We start from the raw sequence: 14,491 nt of genomic DNA, 5'->3' as shown, positions 1-14,491 counted from the left end.
CTTCACGCCTCTGATTGTCCATATTTCCTCTTTTCTTTTGTACTGTGCTGGGCATCAGTAAGCTACCTAATCAATCCTAATCAATCAGTCAATCCTTTATGCAGCTGTAAACTTACCAAAAACTTTTTGGCCTTCTTTCTGTAAAGCTCCTAAGTATGCTGGATCTGATCTAATATATAGGGAACATAATGCATCAACACATGTTTTTTAAACTTTTTTCATTGGTGTTGATTGTAGAGTTTGTTGCAATATTATTCATAAGATAAGACCTAAACTGTTTGTAAAGCAAATACAAAATTAGTTTTTGATACCATTTCTTTTACATGCAAAAAGTTTTCAAATTGGAGGAAGCCATTTGCCCCATCTTCCTCAAAGCTTGTCGATCCGTAGGTAGAGAGTTCAGTAAAATACACAGCATGCTTTTGGTAAAATTTCACTTTTCCACTTTTGAAAGAGTTATCTTAAACTTATTTGAATTACGCAAAGCAAGGAAGAATTCAGTTTGGTACACAACGTGGTACAAAGCTAAAAAATTCAGAGGCCTAATATGATGGGCTTGATACTCATGTACTACTCAGTGTGACATGATTGGCAGTGTTTTGATGCATCATTTGTTTCCTTTACTGGGAAATTTAAGTGATAGTTCTCAGATCTTTGTCAGCTTATCGGTTTTCTACTTGACCTTCTTACTGTGTCAAGGGAGCATCCCTAAACTAACAGAAATGTGGTTGAAATTAACCGCATGAAATGCTTATTTTAAAGCCTATGAAAAATAGCAAATATTATCAATGCAAGGTTCACTTTAGTGCTGTCCTCAGCCTTTTACAATATACGTGTTCTCTTTTAAATAATTCCCAGAAACTTGACAGCAGATCCACACAAAATGTCAGCCAGATCGAATTTTGTTAAATTACATTCTCAGATCTAGGTAACACATTTAGGTCCCTACAATTTAGATTGCATTAGGTATTAAATTTAGTCCCTAAAAATGAGACAGTTGAATGATTATACTGTTTAAGAATAGGTTCCTTTTGAGTTTGTATGTACACGAATTTAGTGTAACAAATAACATAAGGACCTGGAAACAGTTCTCCTCAGCTCTGTTCCTCAGGTAGAGCCGTCCCATATGTTTTGTTTGTGTTATTAAATAACCAGCATCGCAGTATCTGAGGGAGAGCGCTAAGCTATTACGATTCAGACTCTTTATGTATTTAGTCTTCCTAGATAACTTCCTACATACAGGTCAGAGGCTTGTGCTGATTTAAAGAGACCTATCACACCTGCTAGACTGTTGTCTAAGGGTTTTAAATGGCAAATGATAAGGACGGATCTTTCTAATGGAAACATTTTGTTAATTTTGGTAATGTGGGGTGCCCACAAAGCTTTGATTGTGTTGAATCTTTCTGCTTCAGAGTGCATTTTATCAGTAAAAAACTGCCAGTGTAATAGTACTCCTAAATGGCTCTAAGTGACAAAACCTACTTCTAAATTCTTAAAAAATAGAAAACTTTATCCATGGAGCTGGAGCATCTCCCGGTAAGCAATGGGCACAAGGTAGGATACACCTTGGATGGGACACCAGTCAATCGCGGAGCATACACAGACACACACACTCACACCAGGGCTTTTCCCAGAAACCAATTAACCTATCAGTATGGCTTTGAACTATGGGAGGAAACTGGAGCACCCAGTGGAAACTCACGTGAACATGGGGAGATCATGTTAACTCTACACAGCACCCCAGGTCCAAAATTGAACCCAGGGGCCCCACTTCGGACAGTATAATAGTTATGCTTGGTTCCCCATAGCTTTTAAAACCTGGGCTAATTTCTTGAGTGGGGGTGCTTTCTGTGTATTTTCATACTCTGGGTGCTTGTATCCCTTCACCTTCCAAACACAATAGCAAAGATAATTGGTGTCTCTGAATTGATTCCGTGTGTATGCCCTACGATTAAGTGGTATCTGGGTTGGGATATAATCCCATTTTGCACCCTGTACTCTAGGTTGCCATGAATCTTACAAGAATATTTTGGTTCTCATGTTTAAATTTGGCTGACCTGAATGCTTTTCCAAAAAGGATCTCATCTACAAATAGTAATGTAAAAAAAGTCAGCTAATGGATACAGGCTTTTACATTAACAATGGTAATAGCTACAGTATTCCACCTCTCCCATACCATTCTAAGAAAGAAAATTATTTCAATCCGTGCCAACAGTGAAAATGAAGCATCCACAAGGTCAAACAGCTGTATTGCAGACCAATCATTATTTAATTTCTCAATATGAGAATATTCAGGGATTGTTTTATTGAAATTATTAAACATATCCACTTGTATTAAAAAAACAATGGAAACATCTGGGAATATTTTCCCAGACTTAAATTAAAAAGAAAACTGATTTGCTTAAGTAAAATGTTTTTTTCAAAGAAACTCTACGTTTTATTGGAATTTTTACATTTTGTTCTATTACATTATTACTTGTAACTGAGTCAACATTTCCCTCTCAGCTAGAAAATTGAATATGGCTTTTATCAAGTGAATTGATTGATGTACGAGAGCCAGTGAAAACCTGGGACAAGCCAAGTAGTGAATAGTTTACTTCTTTTAAATGGGTATCTTGAAAGAGAGCACCGGAAAAGTGCACAGCAAATAACTAGGGCTTTCAGGAGTCAAAGAAAATATAATGAATGTATTGATAGTTACCCTTCAGAATGTGAATCTTGTAATGTCAAGTTAAATATTGGTGAAGTTTGTATAATGGAGGAAAAAAACAGAGTTCTGAGCCCTCCAGAAGTCTCAAAAGGGCAATGGAAATTAGAGCCATCAGCCTTTCTGATCTACAGGAAGTGATCTACAGTAGATGAGTGGTACGTTGGAGGTTTTGTATTACTTTTCTTGCTGGAACACTTAACAGACATTGTAAAAAGGGAAAGTACTTTTGTATGGGAAAAACAACATTCTATTCTTCAGTATAATGAAACCTCAGGAAGGTAAATACTGGGAAAATACATTGTTTTGCACCATGATTAATGGCCCAGAGTTAATTCAAATTAAATGAATTGGTCTGATGTCTGTCTATGCTACAGTGTTGAAATATTGAATAATCTTGATAGGAAAGTGCAAGAGAAGACTTTAACCAGCAGTGAACTGGTCTTGAAACAAGTCAGTGATACATTGATACATCTGCACCTCAATATAGGAAGGAACATCAATTAAAAGGAAGATTTTCATTAAAATTGTTTTACATTACATGCTGATTCTGTTCTGAAGTTCTGAATGAGTTCAGCAAAATCCCTAAGTGCATGTTTGACCATTTTTGCGTGTAAATGAAGGATAAATTATTGCATAATTGTTTGAACAAGAGGCTGGTGGTGGGTGCTCAAAATGAAATCTTACTGACAACCTTACTACCATGTACTATCCAGTTTATAAACAACTGTCATATAAGTCATATAAAGTCATATAAACAAGACTTCTACCAGCAAGTACACTGAAGGGAATTAAACTTTTTTTTCTTTTGGTATAGTTTTGTCTGTTAATGTCACACTGGCTTGTAGACACTGCCTTGATTTTCAATTTGAGGAAAAGGAAGACCAACAGCATGATAACCTGGAAATTCTTCGTTGAAAAATGTTCACAGTTGTAGTTCACTCAACCAATTCACTTAATGATTTCAATCATAAGAGCCTATACAAATTGAAATTTGTACACAGTGATTGTACATGGTTGTTTTCTTAGATGAGCACAACCTAGAAATTTGAAGAGTGCCATTTGCAGGAGAAATAAATCATATATAATTTAACTTAATTCACGTATTCTCATCCATGCTCTTCTGTTCTACTATTTAAATATTTCAAAGCTACCATTTAAACTTCTGAAAACAAAGTTCAGGAAGTACAAAAAATAGTTTAAAGATAAATTGTCTTGAAAAAACTTTTTTCCATGACTAGTGCAATTTTCTATCTGCTATTCTAATTAGTTTTTATTAATAATTTTATTAATATAGTGTATGTATGTCAGGGAGGGGGTTAACTTTGAAAGTGAGAAAAGGGGTCTTCCTGTCTGTATTAAGTACATACAGTATCTCAATTTCATTGAATAGAAATGACTGGTTTCCTTTGATTCGGTGGCTCTGTGGCTAAGGATCTGCGCCTGTGGCTGGAAGGTTGCCAGTTTGTATCCCACAGCCGGCAGAGGAATCGTACTCCGTTGGGCCCCTGCGAAAGCCCCTTAACCCCAACTGCTCCAGGGACACTGTATAAATGGCTGAGCCTCAAGCTTCTTTTCCTGTCTGTGTGTCTCATGGAGAACAAGTTGGGGTATGTGAAAAGACAAAGAGTCTTAATACAAGAAATTGTATATGGCCAATTAAGTGATCTTAAAAAATTATGGTAAGACAACATGTTAATTCTCTTGGTAATTTTGTTTTATGTGCTCTGCAGACATTAATGTATGGCAAAAACAAAATCAAAAGTGGAACGAAACATATTTAAAAGGAAAAATAAACAAGAATAAACATCTGAATGCTAACAATGTGTTGATAAGGTTCATGGCAGAGTGAGTGAAACTGCTGATAATGACTTGTATTTATTCAACTAGCCAGCCAAGAACATGTAAAGTAAAAAAAAGGGCAGTGTCACAGATTCTGTATTTGGTTGAGGTAGGATTTTGAAACGCACCCAAGGATCGTGGGTTTTAAAATATGTTTTAATTTCTTTTCAAAAAGAAACATCAAAATGGGATAGCATTTCAAGTATGCCACATGTCACAAGGGTTATGGGTTTTAACTTTGTTCTTTCAAAGAATCCTTGTAAATGAGTATCACATTTAAAATGCTTCTTCAAAACAGAAATAATAGTTTTCTTTGTAATGCATTCTCCTTGCGTTGATTGGGTGATTTTAAATGGGAATAAAGGCTCAAAGTTTTTGTTGATATTATGGCTTTTATTTGTTCAGTGCTGAGTTAATGTCTGTACAGGATATTGGTTGAATTTGTTTTTCTTATTCATTTGCACTTGGACGATATATATGTTTTTCTTTTTTGTATAAAAAGTCTTTTGAATAAAACAATGTTAAATTCCACTTAATGTTTCTTTTCTTAAAACTGTTTCTGCCTATTCAGGGTCCAGGGGAGTGCCAGAGCTTGTGTCCGTAAGCAATTCTGGGAGCAAGGCTGGTGTACACCCTCAGGCCATTCCCTTAATACTCCAGTTACCTTTTAATTTGACACTATATTCAGAAGTGGTTGTGCATCAGAGAGGACAGAGATCAGTTGTGGTTTGCAGAGCATGCACAAGATTAAATTGAGTCTTTTAAAAAAATCATATTTCACTGCAGGCGTAGGCTGCATTGTAAACTTCTTGGGCCAACATTGACAACAGTAAAAGTGCTCATATGATTAATGAAAATTAACATTAATCATTCCAAGTATATGTAATCATTTAGACAGCAATTCTCGGTCATGAGAAACTGAAAAACAGAAACAACAACCTACTACATCAAATCAGCATTTGAAGTCACTTTTGTGCTGAGAGAAAAACTACAACTACTTAACTACTAACTATGGATAGCAAAACATAAGAAATACATCTCTCTAGTAACAGACTACCCAAAAATCAACTAATAAGGCATTTCTGTGGAAGTGTCAAGCACCATGAACACCTTTTTCATGTTTAATTGTATAATGTATAAGCAAGTGTTGCACCATTCTGCTCACAAAATGTATCTGCAACTATGAGAAAACCACAGACTGAAGGAAACAGGAAGGGCTCACAGCAAATCAAAAATTATAAAAGGAGCTTCTCAAACCGATTCATATTGCGATTTACTGCATTTAAGGTGGCTTCCTTGGTGGTCATTTGCAGGAGATGATTTGCAGGAGGGAGAACATGGGCATAAAGCATAGGAGATGAGAGGTATTCCTTTCCTTGTGGTTCACAGATATCAGAGAATCATCAATGACAAAAAACCACGACTCGAAAACAGCATTTGAAGTCACTTTTGTGCTCAGAAAGGAACACTCCAACTCTTCCTCGTGGATGGAGAGACCAATCACTTTAGAAACGCATTTCTCTAGAAACAAACTACTGAAATGATCCCTGAAAGTAAAGACGTCTCTTCAGCCCTGCAAACATCTGTTGTCAGTTTCCAGATCCGTTTTCTCGCCTTGGCCAAACGAGGCAAGTTTTCATGCTTGGCTCGGTATCAGTTCATAAGCCAGCTCCAGGAAAGGAAATTCATGCATCATAACAACAGACCTTTAAAAACGGACAGCAGGGGGACTTGGGAAGAATTAATTCCTGAGGGTCAAACACCCAGAATGCCCAATGAATGTCTAATTGTTTTTCAGCCTCATTTTTTTGGTTCACTTTGAGAAGTGAATGGTCTGGTATTCCTGCCGGTAGTTGTGTTGACTATGTATAGAAGTTGTTCATGGGTTAACATCTGCAGTAGATGAGATAAAACATTTGCATTTCTTGTAGCCCAAAAAAGATGTGTAATATAATTTTTTGTTAGTGTATATTCTTTTATTTTAGGCTTTTTGCATAAAACTTTAACATCACATAACTTCTCCCTTATGGAAGAGTACAAAATGTCCAGAGTCTAGTCCATAGGTAAGTTCCAGTCACCTTTTCTTGGCAAATATTCTACAATTAAATTGCTGGATCTAGAAAAAAAGAGGCTGAGGAGGAAGTTGCCACCTTGCCATGTTGTTGTCTAAATCCTTAATTGACGATACACATTGCAGGGCTTGTTCACCTATTGGGTTATACATCACAGGAAAACACTTCTCATGAATTCTGAGCTAATACAGTCCTTTGGCCTTTGTTTGAAGCATTTGTGTGCACCAAACTTTGCTGTGAGGAATCAGGACTGCAGAGGACTGAGCTTACTGGTGTTAACTTTTTTAATCTGCTGGAAAGCTGCCTTGCAAGGGAAAAAAGAGATAGAAGGAAAACAGAGGAACAACAAATACAGAGCACCTAAGGAAAGAAGACAGATGCCAAAAAGATAAAAGTAAAGTAAAGACGAGCAGAATTTGGTTGAGATATTTTCCTTTATTTTTTAAACCTGACAGGTAGAGATTTTTTTTCTCTTTCTCTTATCTAATATTGGGAGCAGAGTAGCAACTCTTGATATTTAGTTGTGACGTAAAATCTCCACCCATGAGCTAGGTTTTTGTTTTCTCTTTGTTTTATTATTGGCTGAGTTGCTAATATTTTGTTATAAATAAATCTCCCATTTGCTGTCTCAAGGTTTCTTGTCTCAAAAAGCCGCCTTCTAACAGTCCATATGATCACCGCAGCCCCTGCAGCATCAGAAGTGAAGTGTACAAAGAGATAGGAACCCCACTATACAAAACAACACTATCCTGCTACACATATACTCACTCCCATTCTCCTTTAAGTGTGCTGGTGGAGGTCCTTCTCTACTGGTAGCCCCTGCCCCTTTGATAAGACTAAAAGAGGTGCAAAAACAGTTAACATCCAATTATATCATAAACAAATCATAACACACAGTTAATGAATTTAGACATTAACAATATTTCCCTATGACATGTTACTACCAGACATAGTTACTCTTAACTATTTACGGTACATGGTTAAACCTTGTTTTATAAATGGGCTCTTCAGTACTTGTGGGTGATGTGCATGTAGACCCTGACTCGGGCACGATTACAGGCACCCATGTAACAACAACTGAGCTGCGTCGGAGTACTTCCTTCAGAGCAAGCTCCTGAGCTGGTTGCAGGAGAGATCAGACAAAAGATCAGGTCTCCCATCACTGTACAGACTGATGCTTGGCAGAGAGCCACCAGCCACTGCAGTTAGAGCAGTAGATGTGAGACACTGCTGTTAAGAACAGTAGGAAAGAACAGATCTGCAACAGAGTGAGAGCAGACTAGTGACTGCACCTTGGGTAACCCTGATAAAAGGCATAGAGAATGAGCAACAGTCTTGGAGAAGACTGAAAAATAAGAACAGTGAAGGGATTGAAGAAAGATGTGAAGACAGGGGTTTGAATTTAATCTTTTCTGTAGGGGGTTTAGACTTCCAAGTCACAAGCAGGGGTTTATGGCAGGAAAGGGGGTTAACTGATAAGGATTGCAGATGCCAGCTAGGAACCCCCCTGGGTGTAATGTTAAACTGACCATTTGCCCAGAACATCGTAAACTGGCCAAATACCATGAACCCCCCTCTTTACCATCATACCGAGTGACGTCAGAAACGGAGAAGAAAACACTATATAACCCAAAAGTTTGTAACAGTACGTTGAACAATACTTCGGTTTTGTTGTTTCTTGCGGGAAACAAGACTTCGGCTTTATTGTTCCTTGCATGCAATAAACTCATCTGTTTCACTTCATCTCGGGATCAAGAACCTTATTTCTTCTGTTACAACAAATTTGGCGTAGTCGGCAGGATGCTCCAGAAGGCGCAGAACTTCCCATCGGCAGGAGAGACGGTCAGCGCGCACATAACTAAGAGGTAAGGACTCCTCTTTTATTTAAAAGTCCCGACTCTCTCTGACCGATTGGGAAATCTCTGCTCCCTGCGAGAATCGCCCGAGATGACGGAGTAAACGTGAGTTTCTGAATTCCTCTGGCCCGGGGAAGGCACCGGTGTATGTAATGGGTTGTTTGCTGTAAGCCCAGAATTTGGTCTGGCAGGGGTTCCGCGGTATTGTGTACAGGCGTTCGAAGCTGGTGTATGCCTTAATTGCGCGTGGAGTTTTGAACGGGTTTTGGACCCTTACCGTGAAGTCAGGACTGGTGTGGGTCTTAATTGCACCCGGAGTTCTGAAGGTCAGAACTGGTTTGGGTCTTAATTGCACCCGGAGTTCTGAGGCTCTGAATCGGTGTGGGCCTTAATTGCACCCGGGGTTCTAGAGCAAGTGGTGCATTAAATGCACGTAGTTCAGGACTGGTGTGGGTCTTAGTTGCACCCGGAGTTCTGAAGGTCAGAACTGGTGTGGGTCTTAATTGCACCCGGAGTTCTGTGGCTCGGGATCGGTGTGGGCCTTAATTGCGCCCGGGGTTCTGGAGCTGAGTGGTGCATTAAATGCACGTATAATCCAGGATTGGTGTGGGCTTTAATTACGCCCGGGGTCCTGAGATTAGCTACGCCTTGATCGTGCACAGATTGGCTTGGCGTGGTTTTTTTTTGTTTTAAAGGAAACAGGAGTAGAAGAGATATATGTATGTATGTTTTTGGTGTTTTCCTTGTTTGTGAAATACATATACACACGCACGACACTAACATAAACACACCTCATAATAAAAGAGCAAAGCATTAAGTAGCAGGATTTAAAGGACGTTGAGACCCGAGAATCGCCCTGATTGAGCTCAGTGCGTAAGTCCACCCCGGGGCAAAAGCAGCGATGCTGGCGTTCTGGGGATGGTGAATTACTGATCAAGAAAGGGGGTTTTTGAGGTCTCGTTTCTTACCTGTGAACAGTGCGGTGTAAATCCTCTCTAAAGTCTCTGAGAGGTATTTAGATCTGGAGGTAACAGACGCCCTTAGCTGAATGAGTGCAGTAATGCACAGGTTTTTCCAAGTGAAAACATCCCCCTACTGAATGAGCTGTTACCTCACACACGACAAAAGTAAATCTTAAAGAAACCAAACATGTGTGCTAATTGGGTGTTTGAGAAAGTGGTGGAAGTATCTGATTACATATCAGAAAAGTGTAAATTGACTGAAAGGGAAGAGAAATATAGGAAGAAGCTGAGTCTGTCAGAAGGAGTTTGGGGCGAAGATGCCTGTAAAAAAGCGTACGAACATTGGAACAAAAACAAAGATTTAGCTGCAGCCCTGGTGATCGGCCGACACCTGAGGTGGCAGATTAGCATGAAGGAGAAATCAGAATGGGATAGAAAAGAGAAGGAGTTCACAGAAAAAATAAAAGCGTTAAATGAGAGGAAAGATAATTTATTCGCGGCAAAAGAGGTACTAGGAAAAAAACTAAAAGAGGCAGTACAGGAGAATGAGAAATTAAAGAAGGAATTAACTCCTGGTCACGCTGCACTGGTTAATGTGCTACAGCCGGCGACTAAGTTATATCCTGCTCTCCCACAGGGGAACAAACAGGCAGGAAACGAAAATAATTGGGATCAATTCCCTCAGTGGCCATATGGAGAAGGGGGGTCTGATTGGGATAACACTTGGTATGAGTGTGATAAAGACGGATCAGGGTCTCCCCTGTTAGAGGGAGGGCGCCCGCAGGTCTGTACTCTCACTCGAAGTGGGAAAGGACTTGATGTAGCAGGGGCTGGCGCCGTTGATGACAGCGCCACTCTAACACTGTCTCGCACCCCGTCGAGGGGGGTCTGCAATCGCACCTACCTTCCCTGATTTCCCCCATACGATCAAATCCAAAACCGTAAGATATTGACCGGTGGCCTAAAGTACCGCACCCGAAATTAGAAATGCAGCGAACCTGGAGTGCGCTTCAGGAATTAAAAGGATTCATGTAAAAGTAAAACAAGAATACAGCACATTGTATTACGAAGAGAAAAATATATTCTCGATGTGTATGTGTGTTTTATGAATTTGTGTGCCGGCATGTAACTGTGAGTTTTGGTCTACTAAATGACGGTGTGAGTGTGTTTAGCCAGCGGGACTGGCTAGAGACGTAACTAAAGAGACTTGACGAAAATCAACTTAAGGAGATTGGAAAATATAAGAGCGTCTGAAACGTATAAGTACAGTACAGGTGGACGTAAAAGTAGTTAAACAGTTTTTGTATTATTATAAATTATTATAAATTGTAATTTATACAATTAGTTGCAATAGTGGAAACAATTTGGTTTTATTCAAATGTCTCGAAACCAGACATGCTGAAACGCTGTAGGTTTAGAATCGAGACTGGGGAGAATAACGTCTTGTGAGAAAATCTGTTTACCTAACGATTAGATCCTGTAAATCCCTTGTAGCCTCCCTAAGTCTGTCCCAGTCCAGTGGTTAAAAATGTACTGTTAATGGAGTGGTGGTTTCTCTGTTAGGGGATACTGGAGCACTACTGTCATGCTTGTTTCACTCCTCTGTTCAACAGTGTACTATAGAGCAATGTATAGGGGAAGATGGCAGGAGGCCACAGGAGTATTGGGACAGCAAGTTTTACTTGCCGAGTACCAGATTTTAATGGGTGGTTTGATCCCAGATCTATTGGGTTGAAATATTATGCATTACAAAGAATGACTATGCAGAACAGGGTATCACGTGGCTTCAACTGGCTGTGATCACTCAGTATGTTGATGGTATTCTGAGTGCTTCCCCTGACGAGGAAACCCACAAGTCTGAGTTGCTTCAGCTTTAGAGTGTCTAATAGAAGCAGTTATGATAAGGCCCTTTTGTGTCTAGCATTGTGGAATTTTAACAGGGCCTGGGTAATATGTTTTTTGCAGGGTGAGCACAACTCTTAACAGATCTGCTTAAGGGGGGAGTGCAGTACAAGGACAAGATTGCCTTGGTTCCTGCAGCAAAAGCCGCCTTTAATAATTTGAAACAAGTTCTCTTACAGGTGCTGAGACTGGGGTTTCCTCAGAGGGATCAACCATTCCTTTGTATTATTGCAAGTAGCTGACAGAGGCCACCCAAGGAGCCCGCGAGCAGGTCCTGGAGGCGTGGGGACCACCACCTGAAGGAGGGCACAACCTCATCCCAGGAGAGTGGGTGTGGATCAGGAAATTTCCTTCACAGGTTCTCCAGCCCAGGTGGGACGGACCCTACCAGATCCTGTTGACAACCGAGTCTGCGGTTCGAGTGGAAGGAAAAGATCGCTGGATCCACGCGTCACACTGCCGACGAGCCTCATCCCCGGACCCAGAATGAAATCATTTCTGTCAATAATGATAATTGTTGCTGTAGAACTATGTTCCGCAGGGATTAATGATCATCTCTCCCACAAAGGAGAACATGGAATTAATTCCTTTTTAGGCCTCTCCTATCTGACAGCTAAGAAAACCAACCAAAGTGCCTGCTGGGTGTGTGCCGCATTACCCAAATATGTACAGGGAGGACTTCCTATGGGGGCCATTCCTTGGCGTCTCGAGGAAGTCATAGGCATGATCATTTGGAGGGATAATTTAGGAGATTTTAATATGACAAACTATGGGGGTTGCCATAACACGACTTTAACCTGCACAACATTACAATATCTACAGGAGCGAGGCTTAGAGCCCACGAGTTTCACAGGCTCTTACGCTCCTAAATATAACAGAAGCCATACACCACCATACCTGACTCTAAATAAGGAACGTGAGGGAAACATATGTTTTCAGCACACTAATGGTCTGCACTTGGTTGGATGGAGTCGTTGCAACCTTACCATCGCTGCAAATATATCCACCTCTACCTTCCAAATTCCAGGATGGGATCGGCACACCCCACAATTCGGTATAAGTTTCTTATTTTCAGAGGCATGGGGAGCGCCAAACGGAACATATTTCATTTGTGGAAAACGAGCCTACCCATGGTTGCCAGCCCAGTGGTCTGGCTCATGTTATTTAGGATATGTGGTTCCTCATATCCGTGTTCAAACCCACACCCCCTTCGGACCTAACCACAGACCACAAAGAAAATTGGCTGATTGGGAATATTATTTAGGTATAATATTTCCACAAGCCGGCATGAACTTTCTGAGTCGAGAGTTAATTCAAATGGCTTCGACTTTAGAAGAATTAGCAAATTCTACCTCATCTAGTCTGAAGGCTGTTAATGATGAGATGGTAGCCCTCAGAACAGTGGCCATGCAGAACCGACTAGCTTTAGATTATGTACTGGCGGCCCAAGGAGGAACTTGTGCAGTAATTGGCACTGAATGCTGCACATATATCCCTGATAATTCTGAGCACATCTCAGATCTGGCCCAACACATTTACAATGAGGGACAGAAATATCAGGACTATTATACTGAAAATTGGGGAATTGGATCTTGGGTAAAGTCTGTGTTTGGGGCCTGGGGCAGAACTTTTTTACAGTGTTTATTTGTAGGAATAGTATTGTTTATATGTATAATTGTAATCATCACGTGCACAAAAACATGTATCACATCTTGCCATAACCGTGGAACGAACAATGTCATGGCAATACATACCTGTTCGCCAAGAAAGGAAAGATCTGCCCTGACATTGTATGTATAAAAATAGGCTACACTGACGTATGCCATATTTTATAAGGGGGGAATGAAGAAAGATGTGAAGACGGGGGTTTGAATTTAATCTTTTCTGTAGGGGGTTTAGACTTCCAAGTCACAAGCAGGGGTTTATGGCAGGAAAGGGGGTTAACTGATAAGGATTGCAGATGCCAGCTAGGAACCCCCCTGGGTGTAATGTTAAACTGACCATTTGCCCAGAACATCGTAAACTGGCCAAATACCATGAACCCCCCTCTTTACCATCATACCGAGTGACGTCAGAAACGGAGAAGAAAACACTATATAACCCAAAAGTTTGTAACAGTACGTTGAACAATACTTCGGTTTTGTTGTTTCTTGCGGGAAACAAGACTTCGGCTTTATTGTTCCTTGCATGCAATAAACTCATCTGTTTCACTTCATCTCGGGATCAAGAACCTTATTTCTTCTGTTACAACAGGATCTTGGAAGGGACTGGGAAGAGCAACAGTCCTAGAGGGGACCATGTAATTGGATTGAGGAGGAGCAGTAGACTATTTAAACGGATGGCAGCCTATTAGGGTGTGAAAGAACAGGGCTGCCCAATGAGCCCAACTGTATGAGGGAGTTGTTGTGCTAGTTAGTTTAGTGAGTTGAGATAGAAAGTAGGGTGCAGTAGAGGAGCCCTCACACTGGAGGACGTTGTAGTGTCGAAAAATGGAAAGGGGTCATCTAAATACTGATCTCTGTCAGAGCATGTGTGGTAAAAAGCAGTGGTGGCTGGGCACAGGAAAGGTGTGGTGGCAGCTGCAGCCACAGAGCGAGATGTCAGAGAGTCTGTGTGGTTTTAAAGTGAGAGTGTTGAGTCTCATCATGAGAGTGAGGTGCTGGACACTTCAGGTTGAGAGTGTGAATGTGAGACACTGGAGACTTGGAATTGTGGTAGAGTGTATAAGACCCAGTCTGATGGCATTGGAAAGTGATGTAAGTAGCTGGAAGTGGACCAGGTAGTCCGTAGTCTAATTAGAGTTGAGACCAGTAGCCAATGTAGAGCAAGGGACCGTGAAGCTCCAGCAATGGGAATGAGTCATTGAGGAACGAAGAGGCTCCATAATACAGTGAAGGAGCAAGGAGGCTCCATGAGTGATTCATCTGGGAGCAGGAGGCTCCAGGGATACGTGGGAGCAGAAGTCTCCTTATATAGTGGATAGGAGAAGGGAGGTTCATAGAGAGAGTCAATGTCATCGAGGTGCAGGGAAAGCCTAGATTCAAGATTCAAGATTCAAGATTTCTTAATTTGCCATATACAAAAAGTGTATTGGAATTCTCACACCTTCAGCTGTACCCAGTAACATTAGAGGAAGAGAAAAGAAAAAAA

The 14,491-nt window shown here is 40.6% G+C and overlaps 1 pseudogene; it reads right to left on the bottom strand.

Annotated features, from left to right (window-relative positions):
- Nucleotides 1–5,907: 5,907 nt before the first annotated feature.
- Nucleotides 5,908–6,112, bottom strand: LOC138241909 (small nucleolar RNA U3; annotated as a pseudogene).
- Nucleotides 6,113–14,491: the final 8,379 nt, after the last annotated feature.

This window comes from Lepisosteus oculatus, chromosome 11, assembly GCF_040954835.1.
Source record: "Lepisosteus oculatus isolate fLepOcu1 chromosome 11, fLepOcu1.hap2, whole genome shotgun sequence".
In the NCBI taxonomy this organism is placed as follows: Eukaryota; Metazoa; Chordata; class Actinopteri; order Semionotiformes; family Lepisosteidae; genus Lepisosteus; species Lepisosteus oculatus.
This window is presented reverse-complemented; position numbering and strand designations above follow the sequence as displayed.